Source organism: Staurois parvus, unplaced genomic scaffold (genome assembly GCF_062004578.1).
Source record: "Staurois parvus isolate SC_StPar_1 unplaced genomic scaffold, SC_StPar_1.0 ptg001181l, whole genome shotgun sequence".
In the NCBI taxonomy this organism is placed as follows: Eukaryota; Metazoa; Chordata; class Amphibia; order Anura; family Ranidae; genus Staurois; species Staurois parvus.
In genome coordinates, this window is record NW_028318977.1 from 3,317,387 (window position 1) to 3,336,148 (window position 18,762).

Sequence of the window (18,762 nt, forward strand, 5' to 3'; positions counted from 1 at the left end):
TGTTACTCAGGGACACAGAATTGTTACTGAGGGCCACAGAACCGTTACTTAGGGCCACAGAAACGTTACTCAGGGACACAGAATTGTTACTGAGGGCCACAGAACCGTTACTTAGGGCCACAGAATTGTTACTCAGGGACAGACACAGAATTGTTACTGAGGGACACAGAATTGTTATTGAGGGCCACAGAACCGTTACTTAGGGCCACAGAATTGTTACTCAGGGACACAGAATTGTTACTGAGGGCCACAGAACCGTTACTTAGGGCCACAGAATTGTTACTCAGGGACAGACACAGAATTGTTACTCAGGGAAACAGAATTGTTACTGAGGGCCACAGAACCGTTACTAAGGCCACAGAAAAGTTACTCAGGGACACAGAATTGTTACTGAGGGCCACAGAACCGTTACTTAGGGCCACAGAATTGTTACTCAGGGACAGACACAGAATTGTTACTCAGGGACACAGAATTGTTACTCAGGGACACAGAATCGTTGAATTAAAGAGTATGTCAGACAACATGCAGAGGAGTGGCAGAGGAGGCAATATTTTAGGAGCGAGCAGACGTGGCAGCAGAGGAAGGGGTCGAGGCAGCACTATTCGCAGCCAGAGGCCAGTGCTCCCGGTGTCATCCAGCGGTCGTGTCTCCACCGACAACCCTGCCGTCATCGATTGGTTGGCTCGGTCGTCTTCCTCTTCCCAGGTCACCTCTGACACCTACAGCCAACGGTTGGTGGGTACGTCAGACACAACCGTTAGTTGGCATGGCCCGGGAGCAAGCCCACTGAAATCACGTGTCCTCTACCTGCCCCTGTCCTTTGCTGTTCCCTCACCAAGCGAAGTATCGCATGCTGTGGGCTCAGCCCCACTGTACAGTGAGGAAGAGCTAACAGAGGGCGGTCAGGAACGGGGGGAGACATCCGCCTTTTCAGCAGCTAGGCGAAGAAGTACTGGCGAGGAGAGTGGCTCGGTAGCCGGTCTAGAGACAGGTCTGTCTCCTGACCCAGACGCAGCCGAGGGGGCTAGTAGTGAGGCGGAGACCCTACTTGATGATGAGGAGGTTGATCGCACTTGGCAGCCTCGTCGTCATCAGGTAATTTCTTCCGCATCATCAGGAGAAGAGGGTGCCAGCTTGGCAGCGAGCGAAACAGTCGGTGGGTTGCCCAGGAGGCAGCAGGGTCGCAGCAGTGTCAGTGGAGCCAAACGGCCACGGAGTAGAGCACCAGCTCCACTGCAGCCTACCACCACGGCCAGTAGTGGTGCCGGTGCGCACGGAGGAAGTAGCAGTCAGCCAGTGAGGAGTAGCGGGGGCAAAGTTTCCTACTCGGTGGTGTGGCAATTTTTCGTCAAGCCGCCCGAGGAAGTAAACGTAGCCGTATGTCGACTATGTGGCCAGAAAGTCAAGCGTGGCCAGGGGGCCCATGTTGGGACTACAGCGTTGCGTCAGCATATGCAGCGTCGCCATTTGGTGGCCTGGGAAAACCGTGATAAAGATACGGCGGTTCTGCCTGCCCCAGCCCCCGCTCCATCACCCACTCCGTTACTTGCTCCGTCACCCGACGTCAATCGCCCTCTATCAGCCAGTCAAGGCTCCAACACCTCTGCTGAGGGGAGTTGTCGCTCGTTGGCATCTTCCGCTCATTCAGATGCTCCTTCTCCTGCTACTCCTCTTCTCGGATTCCGTCAGCAGTCTTTCTTGGAATCCGTTTCCAAGAGACAACAGTTTGCGAGCACGCACCCAACGGTGCAAAAGCTGAACGTCCTCCTGTCCAAGTTGCTGGTACTGCAGTCCCTCCCTTTCCAACTGGTGGACTCAGCACCTTTCCGAGAAATGATGGCTTGTGCCGCGCCGCGGTGGAGAGTGCCAAGCCGTCATTTCTTCGCCAAAAAGGCAGTGCCAGCCCTGCATTCACATGTAGAAGAGATGGTGGGCCAGTCTTTGAGCATGTCGGTTTCTGCCAAAGTGCACGGCAGCGCCGACGTGTGGAGCTGTAACTACGGTCAGGGACAGTACATGTCATTTACGGCCCACTGGGTGAACGTGGTGCCGGCACAGCCGCACCAGCAACTTGGACAGGTCACGACGCTTTTGCCTCCACGTTTGCACGTCCTTGGTCCAGCAAAGATGTCCGCCTCTACCACCTCTTCTTCCGCCGTGTCCTCAGCCGCCACCCCCGTGCCAAGTCCCATTACCCGACCGGCATATCACATGTGCAGGGCGCAACGGTGTCACGCTGTGCTGCACCTGGTATGCCTTGGCGAACGTAGTCACACAGGGGAGGAACTTCTGAGTGTAATGAACAGAGAAATCGACAGATGGCTGTCTCCGCGCAAACTGAAAATCGGAACCATGTTGACCGACAACGGAAAGAACATGGTGTCTGCTCTGCGTCAAGGAAGGTTGTGCCATGCGCCATGCATGGCTCACGTGTTCAATCTGGTTGTCAAGCGGTTCCTAAAATCCACCATCCCACTGCAAGACATCCTTAAAATGTCACGTAAACTTTGCATGCATTTCAGCCATTCCTACACCGCAAAGCACACCCTCATTGAGCTGCAGCGGCAGAACGGAATTCCACAGCATCGCCTGATCTGCGACGTTGCAACAAGGTGGAATTCAACCCTACACATGTTAGACCGCCTTTACGAGCAGCGAAAGGCCATCACCGATTTCCTGATGTTACAAGCGGATAAAGGTACTCCCCTGTGTAACTTCGATGTCAGCCATTGGCAGCTCATGCGTGACACCTGCCGCTTGCTCAGGCCCTTTGAGGAGGCCACGCTATTCGTGAGTCGGCAGGACTATGGGATGAACGACGTCATTCCTCTGTTGCACGTCCTGGAACAAATGCTGTTAACAATGGCTGGTCAGGGTGCGGTAGACGTGGCACACAGATCTCAACGCCACATGACCCCTGTGGGGGCAGGACAGGAAGAAGAGGAGGAGGTAGAGGAGGACATTTGTGCTCAGGAATTATTGAGTGAAATGGGTGGTTTTTCCACTCAGCGGACAGGAGTGGAGGAGCAGGAGCATCTGGTAGAGGAGGAGGAGGAGGAGACAGAGGACCCAGACGCACCGTGGCAGTATGCTGTGGAGATGGAGGCAGGGAGTCCCTCGCATTCCTTGGCGCAAATGGCCCATAGCATGCTCGGTTGATTGCGTAGCGACAGCCGAATAATAACCATCAGACAGAGGGATGACTTTTGGCTGTCCACCTTGTTGGACCCTCGCTAACGTTCCAAAATGGTGGCCTTTTTCACACCTGCTGAGAGGGAGGCCAAAATTACGTACTATAAAAACCACCTATGTAGTCAGTTGGTCTCTGCCTTTCTGCGCCAACGTCCATCCTCAGACACTGTGGAACCTCGCGTTCCGCTGCCATGGCAGCAGGGGAGGGGTGGGGTGGTAGGAGCAGTGGCAGCTCCACCAGCAGCGGCTGCCTCAGTCTGCAGTCGATGATGAGTAGCTTTCTTCACCAGCGCAGTGAGGAAACTACTAACCAGCCGCAGCAGCAGCAGCAGCAGCAGCAGCATCAGGTGGACCTGGAGCAGGAGCTCAAACAACAGGCTTGGGCCTACTTGGACAGCACCCTGCCAACCGAGGTAGACAATCCCCTTGACTACTGGGCAACGAAACTTGACCTTTGGCCCCAACTAGCTGAATTTGCCCTTGAAAGGCTGTCATGCCCGGCCAGTAGCGTGGCATCGGAGCGCGTGTTTAGTGCGGCAGGAGGTATTGTAACTCCGCGGAGGACACGACTGTCCACCCAAAGTGTGGAGAGACTCACGTTTGTGAAAATGAATCAGGCGTGGATTAGTCTGGATTTCAAACCACCAGTTCCTGACACAACTGACTAAATCCGCCATGAATCATGCCCCAAACATGTGCCACTTTCAGGTCTCCTCACACACTGCTGGTGTGTTCAATTTTTTGTCATAGGGTGCTGGCAGATTACGGGCCTCCCATAGCTGCTGCCAGGCCCCTAATCTGCCATGGGCCCCTATACCGCCTCCTCATGCTGCTGCCAGGTCCACAGTCTCTCATGGGTCCCTGTACGACCTCCAATTGCTGCTGTCTCCATCGCCACACTCTGCCATGTGCCACTTTCAGGTCTCCTCACACTGCTGGTGTGTTACATTTTTTGTCATAGGGTGCTGGCAGATTACGGGCCTCCCATAGCTGCTGCCAGGCCCCTAATCTGCCATGGGCCCCTATACTGCCTCCTCATGCTGCTGCCAGGTCCAGAGTCTCTCATGCCATGTGCCACTTTCAGGTCTCCTCACACTGCTGGTGTGTTCAATTTTTTGACATAGGGTGCTGGCAGATTACGGGCCTCCCATAGCTGCTGCCAGGCCCCTAATCTGCCATGGGCCCCTGTACCGCCTCCTCATGCTGCTGCCAGGTCCAGAGTCTCTCATGGGTCCCTGTACGGCCTCCCATTGCTGCTGTCTCCAATCGCCTCACTCTGCCATGTGCCACTTTCAGGTCTCCTCACACACTGCTGGTGTGTTCAATTTTTTGTCATAGGGTGCTGGCAGATTACAGGCCTCCCATAGCTGCTGCCAGGCCCCTAATCTGCCATGGGCCCCTATACCGCCTCCTCATGCTGCTGCCAGGTCCACAGTCTCTCATGGGTCCCTGTACGGCCTCCCATTGCTGCTGTCTCCATCGCCACACTCTGCCATGTGCCACTTTCAGGTGTCCTCACACTGCTGGTGTGTTACATTTTTTGTCATAGGGTGCTGGCAGATTACGGGCCTCCCATAGCTGCTGCCAGGCCCCTAATCTGCCATGGGCCCCTATACCGCCTCCTCATGCTGCTGCCAGGTCCAGAGTCTCTCATGCCATGTGCCACTTTCAGGTCTCCTCACACTGCTGGTGTGTTCAATTTTTTGACATAGGGTGCTGGCAGATTACGGGACTCCCATAGCTGCTGCCAGGCCCCTAATCTGCCATGGGCCCCTGTACCGCCTCCTCACGCTGCTGCAAGGTCCACAGTGTGTCATGCCATGTGCCACTTTCAGGTCTCCTCACACTGCTGGTGTGTTTCATTTTGTCATAGGGTGCTGGCAGATTACGGGCCTCACATTGCTGCGGCCAGGCCCCTAATCTGCCATGGGCCCCTGTACCGCCTCCTCACGCTGCTGCAAGGTCCACAGTGTGTCATGCCATGTGCCACTTTCAGGTCTCCTCACACTGCTGGTGTGTTTCATTTTGTCATAGGGTGCTGGCAGATTACGGGCCTCACATTGCTGCGGCCAGGCCCCTAATCTGCCATGGGCCCCTGTACCGCCTCCTCACGCTGCTGCCAGGTCCACAGTGTGTCATGGGTCCCTGTACCGCCTCCCATTGCTGCTATCTCCAACGCCACACTCTGCCATGTGCCACTATCAGGTCTCCTCACACTGCTGCTGGGTTCCATTTTGTCATAGGATGCTGGCAGATTACGGGCCTCACATTGCTGCTGCCAGGCCCCAAATCTGCCATGGGCCCCCGTACCGCTTGGTCACGCTGCTGCTGGTCCCACAGTGTGACCTGGGTCCCTGTACCGCCTCCCATTGCTCCCACTCTGCCATGTGCCACTTTGAGGTCTCCTCACACTCCTGCGGTTTTCCATTTTGTCATAGGTTGCTGGCAGATTACAGGCCTCCCATAGGTGCCGCCAGGCCCCAAATCTGCCATGGGCCCCCGTACCGCCTGGTCACGCTGCTGCTGAGCCCACAGTGTGACCTGGGTCCCTGTACCGCCTCCCATTGCTCCCACTCTGCCATGTGCCACTTTGAGGTCTCCTCACACTCCTGCGGTTTTCCATTTTGTCATAGGTTGCTGGCAGATTACAGGCCTCCCATAGGTGCCCCCAGGCCCCAAATCGGCCATGGGCCCCCGTACCGCCTGGTCACGCTGCTGCTGGTCCCACAGTGTGACCTGAGTCCCTGTACCGCCTCCCATTGCTCCCACTCTGCCATGTGCCACTTTGAGGTCTCCTCACACTCCTGCGGTTTTCCATTTTGACATAGGTTGCTGGCAGAATACAGGCCTCCCATAGGTGCCGCCAGGACCCAAATCGGCCATGGGCCCCCGTACCGCCTGGTCACGCTGCTGCTGGTCCCACAGTGTGACCTGGGTCCCTGTACCGCCTCCCATTGTTCCCACTCTGCCATGTGCCACTTTGAGGTCTCCTCACACTCCTGCGGTTTTCCATTTTGTCACAGGTTGCTGGCAGATTACAGGCCTCCCATAGGTGCCGCCAGGCCCCAAATCGGCCATGGGCCCCCGTACCGCCTGGTCACGCTGCTGCTGGTCCCACAGTGTGACCTGGGTCCCTGTACCGCCTCCCATTGCTCCCACTCTGCCATGTGCCACTTTGAGGTCTCCTCACACTCCTGCGGTTTTCCATTTTGTCATAGGTTGCTGGCAGATTACAGGCCTCCCATAGGTGCCGCCAGGCCCCAAATCGGCCATGGGCCCCCGTACCGCCTGGTCACGCTGCTGCTGGTCCCACAGTGTGACCTGGGTCCCTGTACCGCCTCCCATTGCTCCCACTCTGCCATGTGCCACTTTGAGGTCTCAACACACTCCTGCGGTTTTCCATTTTGTCACAGGTTGCTGGCAGATTACAGGCCTCCCATAGGTGCCGCCAAGCCCCAAATCGGCCATGGGCCCCCATACCGCCTGGTCACGCTGCTGCTGGTCCCACAGTGTGACCTGGGTCCCTGTACCGCCTCCCATTGCTCCCACTCTGCCATGTGCCACTTTGAGGTCTCCTCACACTCCTGCGGTTTTCCATTTTGTCATAGGTTGCTTGCAGATTACAGGCCTCCCATAGGTGCCGCCAGGCCCCAAATCGGCCATGGGCCCCCGTACCGCCTGGTCACGCTGCTGCTGGTCCCACAGTGTGACCTGGGTCCCTGTACCGCCTCGCATTGCTCCCACTCTGCCATGTGCCACTTTGAGGTCTCCTCACACTCCTGCGGTTTTCCATTTTGTCATAGGTTGCTGGCAGATTACAGGCCTCCCATAGGTGCCGCCAGGCCCCAAATCTGCCATGGGCCCCCGTACCGCCTGGTCACGCTGCTGCTGAGCCCACAGTGTGACCTGGGTCCCTGTACCGCCTCCCATTGCTCCCACTCTGCCATGTGCCACTTTGAGGTCTCCTCACACTCCTGCGGTTTTCCATTTTGTCATAGGTTGCTGGCAGATTACAGGCCTCCCATAGGTGCCGCCAGGCCCCAAATCGGCCATGGGCCCCTGTACCGCCTGGTCACGCTGCTGCTGGGCCCACAGTGTGACCTGGGTCCCTGTACCGCCTCCCATTGCTCCCACTCTGCCATGTGCCACTTTCAGGTCTCCTCACACTCCTGCGGTTTTCCATTTTGTCATAGGTTGCTGGCAGATTACAGGCCTCCCATAGGTGCCGCCAGGCCCCAAATCGGCCATGGGCCCCCGTACCACCTGGTCACGCTGCTGCTGGGCCCACAGTGTGACCTGGGTCCCTGTACCGCCTCCCATTGCTCCCACTCTACCATGTGCCACTTTGAGGTCTCCTCACACTCCTGCGGTTTTCCATTTTGTCATAGGTTGCTGGCAGATTACAGGCCTCCCATAGGTGCCGCCAGGCCCCAAATCGGCCATGGGCCCCCGTACCGCCTGGTCACGCTGCTGCTGGTCCCACAGTGTGACCTGGGTCCCTGTACCGCCTCCCATTGCTCCCACTCTGCCATGTGCCACTTTGAGGTCTCCTCACACTCCTGCGGTTTTCCATTTTGTCATAGGTTGCTGGCAGATTACAGGCCTCCCATAGGTGCCGCCAGGCCCCAAATCGGCCATGGGCCCCCGTACCGCCTGGTCACGCTGCTGCTGGTCCCACAGTGTGACCTGGGTCCCTGTACCGCCTCCCATTGCTCCCACTCTGCCATGTGCCACTTTGAGGTCTCCTCACACTCCTGCGGTTTTCCATTTTGTCATAGGTTGCAGGCAGATTACAGGGCTCCCATAGGTGCCGCCAGGCCCCAAATCGGCCATGGGCCCCCGTACCGCCTGGTCACGCTGCTGCTGAGCCCACAGTGTGACCTGGGTCCCTGTACCGCCTCCCATTGCTCCCACTCTGCCATGTGCCACTTTGAGGTCTCCTCACACTCCTGCGGTTTTCCATTTTGTCATAGGTTGCTGGCAGATTACAGGCCTCCCATAGGTGCCGCCAGGCCCCAAATCTGCCATGGGCCCCCGTACCGCCTGGTCACGCTGCTGCTGAGCCCACAGTGTGACCTGGGTCCCTGTACCGCCTCCCATTGCTCCCACTCTGCCATGTGCCACTTTGAGGTCTCCTCACACTCCTGCGGTTTTCCATTTTGTCATAGGTTGCTGGCAGATTACAGGCCTCCCATAGGTGCCGCCAGGCCCCAAATCGGCCATGGGCCCCCGTACCGCCTGGTCACGCTGCTGCTGGTCCCACAGTGTGACCTGGGTCCCTGTACCGCCTCCCATTACTAACACTCTGCCATGTGCCACTTTGAGGTCTCCTCACACTCCTGCGGTTTTCCATTTTGTCATAGGTTGCTGGCAGATTACAGGCCTCCCATAGGTGCCGCCAGGCCCCAAATCGGCCATGGGCCCCCGTACCGCCTGGTCACGCTGCTGCTGGTCCCACAGTGTGACCTGGGTCCCTGTACCGCCTCCCATTGCTCCCACTCTGCCATGTGCCACTTTGAGGTCTCCTCACACTCCTGCGGTTTTCCATTTTGTCATAGGTTGCTGGCAGATTACAGGCCTCCCATAGGTGCCGCCAGGCCCCAAATCGGCCATGGGCCCCCGTACCGCCTGGTCACGCTGCTGCTGAGCCCACAGTGTGACCTGGGTCCCTGTACCGCCTCCCATTGCTCCCACTCTGCCATGTGCCACTTTGAGGTCTCCTCACACTCCTGCGGTTTTCCATTTTGTCATAGGTTGCTGGCAGATTACAGGCCTCCCATAGGTGCCGCCAGGCCCCAAATCTGCCAAGGGCCCCCGTACCGCCTGGTCACGCTGCTGCTGAGCCCACAGTGTGACCTGGGTCCCTGTACCGCCTCCCATTGCTCCCACTCTGCCATGTGCCACTTTGAGGTCTCCTCACACTCCTGCGGTTTTCCATTTTGTCATAGGTTGCTGGCAGATTACAGGCCTCCCATAGGTGCCGCCAGGCCCCAAATCGGCCATGGGCCCCCGTACCGCCTGGTCACGCTGCTGCTGAGCCCACAGTGTGACCTGGGTCCCTGTACCGCCTCCCATTGCTCCCACTCTGCCATGTGCCACTTTGAGGTCTCCTCACACTCCTGCGGTTTTCCATTTTGTCATAGGTTGCTGGCAGATTACAGGCCTCCCATAGGTGCCGCCAGGCCCCAAATCTGCCATGGGCCCCCGTACCGCCTGGTCACGCTGCTGCTGAGCCCACAGTGTGACCTGGGTCCCTGTACCGCCTCCCATTGCTCCCACTCTGCCATGTGCCACTTTGAGGTCTCCTCACACTCCTGCGGTTTTCCATTTTGTCATAGGTTGCTGGCAGATTACAGGCCTCCCATAGGTGCCGCCAGGCCCCAAATCTGCCATGGGCCCTTGTACCGCCTGGTCACGCTGCTGCTGAGCCCACAGTGTGACCTGGGTCCCTGTACCGCCTCCCATTGCTCCCACTCTGCCATGTGCCACTTTGAGGTCTCCTCACACTCCTGCGGTTTTCCATTTTGTCATAGGTTGCTGGCAGATTACAGGCCTCCCATAGGTGCCGCCAGGCCCCAAATCGGCCATGGGCCCCTGTACCGCCTGGTCACGCTGCTGCTGGGCCCACAGTGTGACCTGGGTCCCTGTACCGCCTCCCATTGCTCCCACTCTGCCATGTGCCACTTTCAGGTCTCCTCACACTCCTGCGGTTTTCCATTTTGTCATAGGTTGCTGGCAGATTACAGGCCTCCCATAGGTGCCGCCAGGCCCCAAATCAGCCATGGGCCCCCATACCGCCTGGTCACGCTGCTGCTGGGCCCACAGTGTGACCTGGGTCCCTGTACCGCCTCCCATTGCTCCCACTCTACCATGTGCCACTTTGAGGTCTTCTCACACTCCTGCGGTTTTCCATTTTGTCATAGGTTGCTGGCAGATTACAGGCCTCCCATAGGAGCTGCCAGGCCCCAAATCTGCCATGGGCCCCCGTACCGCCTGGTCACGCTGCTGCTGGTCCCACAGTGTGACCTGGGTCCCTGTACCGCCTCCCATTGCTCCCACTCTGCCATGTGCCACTTTGAGGTCTCCTCACACTCCTGCGGTTTTCCATTTTGTCATAGGTTGCTGGCAGATTACAGGCCTCCCATAGGTGCCGCCAGGCCCCAAATCGGCCATGGGCCCCCGTACCGCCTGTTCACACTGCTGCTGGTCCCACAGTGTGACCTGGGTCCCTGTACCGCCTCCCATTGCTCCCACTCTGCCATGTGCCACTTTGAGGTCTCCTCACACTCCTGCGGTTTTCCATTTTGTCATAGGTTGCTGGCAGATTACAGGCCTCCCATAGGTGCCGCCAGGCCCCAAATCGGCCATGGGCCCCCGTACCGCCTGGTCACGCTGCTGCTGAGCCCACAGTGTGACCTGGGTCCCTCTACCGCCTCCCATTGCTCCCAATCTGCCATGTGCCACTTTGAGGTCTCCTCACACTCCTGCGGTTTTCCATTTTGTCATAGGTTGCTGGCAGATTATAGGCCTCCCATAGGTGCCGCCAGGCCCCAAATCTTCCATGGGCCCCCGTACCGCCTGGTTACGCTGCTGCTGAGCCCACTGTGTGACCTGGGTCCCTGTACCGCCTCCCATTGCTCCCACTCTGCCATGTGCCACTTTGAGGTCTCCTCACACTCCTGCGGTTTTCCATTTTGTCATAGGTTGCTGGCAGATTACAGGCCTCCCATAGGTGCCGCCAGGCCCCAAATCGGCCATGGGCCCCCATACCGCCTGGTCACGCTGCTGCTGGTCCCACAGTGTGACCTGGGTCCCTGTACCGCCTCCCATTGCTCCCACTCTGCCATGTGCCACTTTGAGGTCTCCTCACACTCCTGCGGTTTTCCATTTTGTCATAGGTTGCTGGCAGATTACAGGCCTCCCATAGGTGCCGCCAGGCCCCAAATCGGCCATGGGCCCCGTACCGCCTGGTCACGCTGCTGCTGAGCCCACAGTGTGACCTGGGTCCCTGTACCGCCTCCCATTGCTCCCACTCTGCCATGTGCCACTTTGAGGTCTCCTCACACTCCTGCGGTTTTCCATTTTGTCATAGGTTGCTGGCAGATTACAGGCCTCCCATAGGTGCCGCCAGGCCCCAAATCTGCCATGGGCCCCCGTACCGCCTGGTCACGCTGCTGCTGAGCCCACAGTGTGACCTGGGTCCCTGTACCGCCTCCCATTGCTCCCACTCTGCCATGTGCCACTTTGAGGTCTCCTCACACTCCTGCGGTTTTCCATTTTGTCATAGGTTGCTGGCAGATTACAGGCCTCCCATAGGTGCCGCCAGGCCCCAAATCTGCCATGGGCCCCCGTACCACCTGGTCACGCTGCTGCTGAGCCCACAGTGTGACCTGGGTCCCTGTACCGCCTCCCATTGCTCCCACTCTGCCATGTGCCACTTTGAGGTCTCCTCACACTCCTGCGGTTTTCCATTTTGTCATAGGTTGCTGGCAGATTACAGGCCTCCCATAGGTGCCGCCAGGCCCCAAATCGGCCATGGGCCCCTGTACCGCCTGGTCACGCTGCTGCTGGGCCCACAGTGTGACCTGGGTCCCTGTACCGCCTCCCATTGCTCCCACTCTGCCATGTGCCACTTTGAGGTCTCCTCACACTCCTGCGGTTTTCCATTTTGTCATAGGTTGCTGGCAGATTACAGGCCTCCCATAGGTGCCGCCAGGCCCCAAATCGGCCATGGGCCCCCGTACCGCCTGGTCACGCTGCTGCTGAGCCCACAGTGTGACCTGGGTCCCTGTACCGCCTCCCATTGCTCCCACTCTGCCATGTGCCACTTTGAGGTCTCCTCACACTCCTGCGGTTTTCCATTTTGTCATAGGTTGCTGGCAGATTACAGGCCTCCCATAGGTGCCGCCAGGCCCCAAATCTGCCATGGGCCCCCGTACCGCCTGGTCACGCTGCTGCTGAGCCCACAGTGTGACCTGGGTCCCTGTACCGCCTCCCATTGCTCCCACTCTGCCATGTGCCACTTTGAGGTCTCCTCACACTCCTGCGGTTTTCCATTTTGTCATAGGTTGCTGGCAGATTACAGGCCTCCCATAGGTGCCGCCAGGCCCCAAATCGGCCATGGGCCCCCGTACCGCCTGGTCACGCTGCTGCTGAGCCCACAGTGTGACCTGGGTCCCTGTACCGCCTCCCATTGCTCCCACTCTGCCATGTGCCACTTTGAGGTCTCCTCACACTCCTGCGGTTTTCCATTTTGTCAAAGGTTGCTGGCAGATTACAGGCCTCCCATAGGTGCCGCCAGGCCCCAAATCTGCCATGGGCCCCCGTACCGCCTGGTCACGCTGCTGCTGAGCCCACAGTGTGACCTGGGTCCCTGTACCGCCTCCCATTGCTCCCACTCTGCCATGTGCCACTTTGAGGTCTCCTCACACTCCTGCGGTTTTCCATTTTGTCATAGGTTGCTGGCAGATTACAGGCCTCCCATAGGTGCCGCCAGGCCCCAAATCGGCCATGGGCCCCCGTACCGCCTGGTCACGCTGCTGCTGGTCCCACAGTGTGACCTGGGTCCCTGTACCGCCTCCCATTGCTCCCACTCTGCCATGTGCCACTTTGAGGTCTCCTCACACTCCTGCGGTTTTCCATTTTGTCATAGGTTGCTGGCAGATTACAGGCCTCCCATAGGTGCCGCCAGGCCCCAAATCGGCCATGGGCCCCCGTACCGCCTGGTCACGCTGCTGCTTGTCCCACAGTGTGACCTGGGTCCCTGTACCGCCTCCCATTGCTCCCACTCTGCCATGTGCCACTTTGAGGTCTCCTCACACTCCTGCGGTTTTCCATTTTGTCATAGGTTGCTGGCAGATTACAAGCCTCCTATAGGTGCCGCCAGGCCCCAAATCGGCCATGGGCCCCCGTACCGCCTTGTCACGCTGCTGCTGAGCCCACAGTGTGACCTGGGTCCCTGTACCGCCTCCCATTGCTCCCACTCTACCATGTGCCACTTTGAGGTCTCCTCACACTCCTGCTGTTTTCCATTTTGTCATAGGTTGCTGGCAGATTACAGGCCTCCCATAGGTGCCGCCAGGCCCCAAATCTGCCATGGGCCCCCGTACCGCCTGGTCACGCTGCTGCTGGTCCCACAGTGTGACCTGGGTCCCTGTACCGCCTCCCATTGCTCCCACTCTGCCATGTGCCACTTTGAGGTCTCCTCACACTCCTGCGGTTGTCCATTTTGTCATAGGTTGCTGGCAGATTACAGGCCTCCCATAGGTGCCGCCAGGCCCCAAATCTGCCATGGGCCGCCGTACCGCCTGGTCACGCTGCTGCTGAGCCCACAGTGTGACCTGGGTCCCTGTACCGCCTCCCATTGCTCCCACTCTGCCATGTGCCACTTTGAGGTCTCCTCACACTCCTGCTGTTTTCCATTTTGTCATAGGTTGCTGGCAGATTACAGGCCTCCCATAGGTGCCGCCAGGCCCCAAATCGGCCATGGGCCCCGTACCGCCTGGTCACGCTGCTGCTGGTCCCACAGTGTGACCTGGGTCCCTGTACCGCCTCCCATTGCTCCCACTCTGCCATGTGCCACTTTCAGGTCTCCTCACACTCCTGCGGTTTTCCATTTTGTCATAGGTTGCTGGCAGATTACAGGCCTCCCATAGGTGCCGCCAGGCCCCAAATCGGCCATGGGCCCCGTACCGCCTGGTCACGCTGCTGCTGGTCCCACAGTGTGACCTGGGTCCCTGTACCGCCTCCCATTGCTCCCACTCTGCCATGTGCCACTTTCAGGTCTCCTCACACTCCTGCGGTTTTCCATTTTGTCATAGGTTGCTGGCAGATTACAGGCCTCCCATAGGTGCCGCCAGGCCCCAAATCGGCCATGGGCCCCCGTACCGCCTGGTCACGCTGCTGCTGGTCCCACAGTGTGACCTGGGTCCCTGTACCGCCTCCCATTGCTCCCACTCTGCCATGTGCCACTTTGAGGTCTCCTCACACTCCTGCGGTTTTCCATTTTGTCATAGGTTGCTGGCAGATTACAGGCCTCCCATAGGTGCCGCCAGGCCCCAAATCGGCCATGGGCCCCCGTACCGCCTGGTCACGCTGCTGCTGGTCCCACAGTGTGACCTGGGTCCCTGTACCGCCTCCCATTGCTCCCACTCTGCCATGTGCCACTTTCAGGTCTCCTCACACTCCTGCTGGTTTCCATTTTGTCATAGGTTGCTGTATGGCCTCCCATTGCTGCTGCCTCCACCGCCACACTGTGGCTCCAAACACTGGTTTTGGCCCCGTGACTGGCCAAATGAGTGAAGTGTGCGGTGATTCTAAGATCGAGGGCACTCATCTGCATGTCATACTGACTGAAGGTATTATATCTCTTCCCCAGCAGACTCCAAGGGCATTTAAATTAAAGGTACAGTGTTCTGCACTAATATTAAGTCTCTCTGAAGCCTAGAAACACCCTTTTTTAAGTTAAATTCACAGCGAATATATTCGACTCGAATCGAATATTTTCCACGAATTCGCCGAATCAGTCGAATCGAATTTTTGAATACTTCGCTCATCTCTAGTCATGATTAATATTATCATCTCATTTAAATATAAATATCCGAATAAATTTCCCATGTAATTATAATCTCTTATAGCATATTAATTATTTCTTTTTACCCTAAGAAACTAAAAAAATATATATTTTTAAAATTAAATAAATTAAAAACTAAAATAAAAATAAAATTAAATTAAGATTAAATAAGAAGCTTACTCTTTTTTTATTTATTAAAAATTAGAAATAAAACAATTCAGGTCTAAATCCACATTTAATCCTCTGGGTCTAAGTGTTCTTAATTGGAATATCCAGAATGTTTCATTTTGTGATAAAATTTTAATTTTATCACTACCTCTCCAATGGGCTTCTATAGAATCAATTCCACAGAATTTCAGGGTCCCCGGGTCGCAGTTATGGACATCCCTGAAATGTCTGGAAAGGCAGTGATCTTTTTTGCCTTTTCTAATATTATTAACATGTTCGCTCAATCTTTTGTGAAGGGGTCTCGACGTTCTACCCACATATTGTAAGTGGCACGAGCATTCTAATAAATATGTAACAAATGCCGAATTACACGAAATGAATTTTTTTATTGCAAAACTCTTACCAGTATTTTGTGAGGTGAATTCTGTTATAGATCTACTATTAATACCTGTTGTTTTACATATGAAGCATTTTTTACAAGGGTAAAATCCTTTAAGATTAAACATATTCATCTTCTTTTTCATGGGGGGAGAGATAACATTTTTTACTAAAATGTCCCTTAAGTTATTTGTTCTCCTATAAATAAAGGTAGGTTTTTCCGGTATTAGCTGGCCGAAAATCCTGTCCTTTTTGATAATTGGCCAGTGTTTCTTAAAAATAGATTCTATCTCTTTGTATTGGCAATTATATCCAGATATAAACGCATAATCCACCCTCTTATTTTTCTCTTTTATTTGTTTTGATTGATATCTAACTTTTTGATCTCCAATATAATTCTTACTAATTTCGAACCTAATTTTTTCTAACTTGATGGGGTCATACCCTTTCTGGACAAACCTGTCCTTAATTAACTCTGATTGTTCTATATAATCCTTCAGTCTAGAACAATTACGCATGATTCTAACAAATTGACTTTTGGGTATACCATTTATCCAAATAGGGTGGTGACAGCTATTAGTCGGTATAAAGCCATTTCTATCTGTTTCTTTGAAATATGTTTTAGTAAAAAGAGAATCATTTTCTTTAAAAATATTAAGATCTAAAAAATTAATAGACATAAAATCAACCGTAAACGAAAAACCTAAATTATATTCATTATTCTCTAAAATTAAGAGGAAATCTTTCAGTGATTGTAGGGAACCTTCCCACATAACCAAAATATCATCAATGTAACGTTTCCACAATATGAGTTCCTTCCTTCTATTTTTAAAAATGTCCTTCTCCTCCCATTTTGCTAAAAATATATTGGCAAGGCTGGGCGCAAACTTTGCGCCCATTGCAACCCCTTTTTTTTGTACAAAAAAATCTCCATTATACCAAAAATAATTCTTATCTAAACAAAATTCAAGTAACTGGATAATAAACTTTCTCTGCTTAATGTGAAGATCAGAGAAGTTTTTCAAAGCCCATTTGATGGCTTTAATGCCATCATTATGTTTAATATTCGTATATAAAGCATTAACATCAATTGTAACTAACAGAGTCTCCTTAGTAATTCTCATATTATTCACTATATTAATGACATCACTGCTATCCTTTAAATATGAAGGCATTCTTCTCACTATCGGCTGTAGATAAAAATCAATATATTCACCCGTTCTTGAATGTAAAGATCCAATGCCATTAATTATAGGTCTACCCGGGGGATTGGTCAGATTTTTAGGAATTTTAGGTAGATAATAAATAATTGGCGTTTTACAATGATTGGGGATCAAATATCTACCTTCTTTTTCTGAGGTGGTTGTTTTAGATAGATCTGCATATGAAAAAGAAATGGAACATATGTTAGATGACCAGGAAACATACATGAAAATTAAAAATAATCCAGTAAAAATGTATAAAAAAACGCTCCATAATCTAGTGAAGGAAGCAGAAAAAGATGGTATTTTATCAGAAAAAGAAGGTAGATATTTGATCCCCAATCATTGTAAAACGCCAATTATTTATTATCTACCTAAAATTCATAAAAATCTGACCAATCCCCCGGGTAGACCTATAATTAATGGCATTGGATCTTTACATTCAAGAACGGGTGAATATATTGATTTTTATCTACTTATCTTGATGTTAATGCTTTATATACGAATATTAAACATAATGATGGCATTAAAGCCATCAAATGGGCTTTGAAAAACTTCTCTGATCTTCACATTAAGCAGAGAAAGTTTATTATCCAGTTACTTGAATTTTGTTTAGATAAGAATTATTTTTGGTATAATGGAGATTTTTTTGTACAAAAAAAAGGGGTTGCAATGGGCGCAAAGTTTGCGCCCAGCCTTGCCAATATATTTTTAGCAAAATGGGAGGAGAAGGACATTTTTAAAAATAGAAGGAAGGAACTCATATTGTGGAAACGTTACATTGATGATATTTTGGTTATGTGGGAAGGTTCCCTACAATCACTGAAAGATTTCCTCTTAATTTTAGAGAATAATGAATATAATTTAGGTTTTTCGTTTACGGTTGATTTTATGTCTATTAATTTTTTAGATCTTAATATTTTTAAAGAAAATGATTCTCTTTTTACTAAAACATATTTCAAAGAAACAGATAGAAATGGCTTTATATCGACTAATAGCTGTCACCACCCTATTTGGATAAATGGTATACCCAAAAGTCAATTTGTTAGAATCATGCGTAATTGTTCTAGACTGAAGGATTATATAGAACAATCAGAGTTAATTAAGGACAGGTTTGTCCAGAAAGGGTATGACCCCATCAAGTTAGAAAAAATTAGGTTCGAAATTAGTAAGAATTATATTGGAGATCAAAAAGTTAGATATCAATCAAAACAAATAAAAGAGAAAAATAAGAGGGTGGATTATGCGTTTATATCTGGATATAATTGCCAATACAAAGAGATAGAATCTATTTTTAAGAAACACTGGCCAATTATCAAAAAGGACAGGATTTTGGGCCAGCTAATACCGGAAAAACCTACCTTTATTTATAGGAGAACAAATAACTTAAGGGACATTTTAGTAAAAAATGTTATCTCTCCCCCCATGAAAAAGAAGATGAATATGTTTAATCTTAAAGGATTTTACCCTTGTAAAAAATGCTTCATATGTAAAACAACAGGTATTAATAGTAGATCTATAACAGAATTCACCTCACAAAATACTGGTAAGAGTTTTGCAATAAAAAAATTCATTTTGTGTAATTCGGCATTGTTACATATTTATTAGAATGCTCGTGCCACTTACAATATGTGGGTAGAACGTCGAGACCCCTTCACAAAAGATTGAGCGAACATGTTAATAATATTAGAAAAGGCAAAAAAGATCACTGCCTTTCCAGACATTTCAGGGATGTCCATAACTGCGACCCGGGGACCCTGAAATTCTGTGGAATTGATTCTATAGAAGCCCATTGGAGAGGTAGTGATAAAATTAAAATTTTATCACAAAATGAAACATTCTGGATATTCCAATTAAGAACACTTAGACCCAGAGGATTAAATGTGGATTTAGACCTGAATTGTTTTATTTCTAATTTTTAATAAATAAAAAAAGAGTAAGCTTCTTATTTAATCTTAATTTAATTTTATTTTTATTTTAGTTTTTAATTTATTTAATTTTAAAAATATATATTTTTTTAGTTTCTTAGGGTAAAAAGAAATAATTAATATGCTATAAGAGATTATAATTATTTTATGAATAACATTTTATTAAATTTTCCACATGTATATACATACATGACATTTTAAAAAGAAATAGAGAGAAAGAAAAACAAAGGGATCATCGATGCTAGTAACATGGGTAGAAAAATAACAGTATGCAATGACAATAGGGCAACATTGGAAGGATGATCAAGTCCGCACAAGTCAA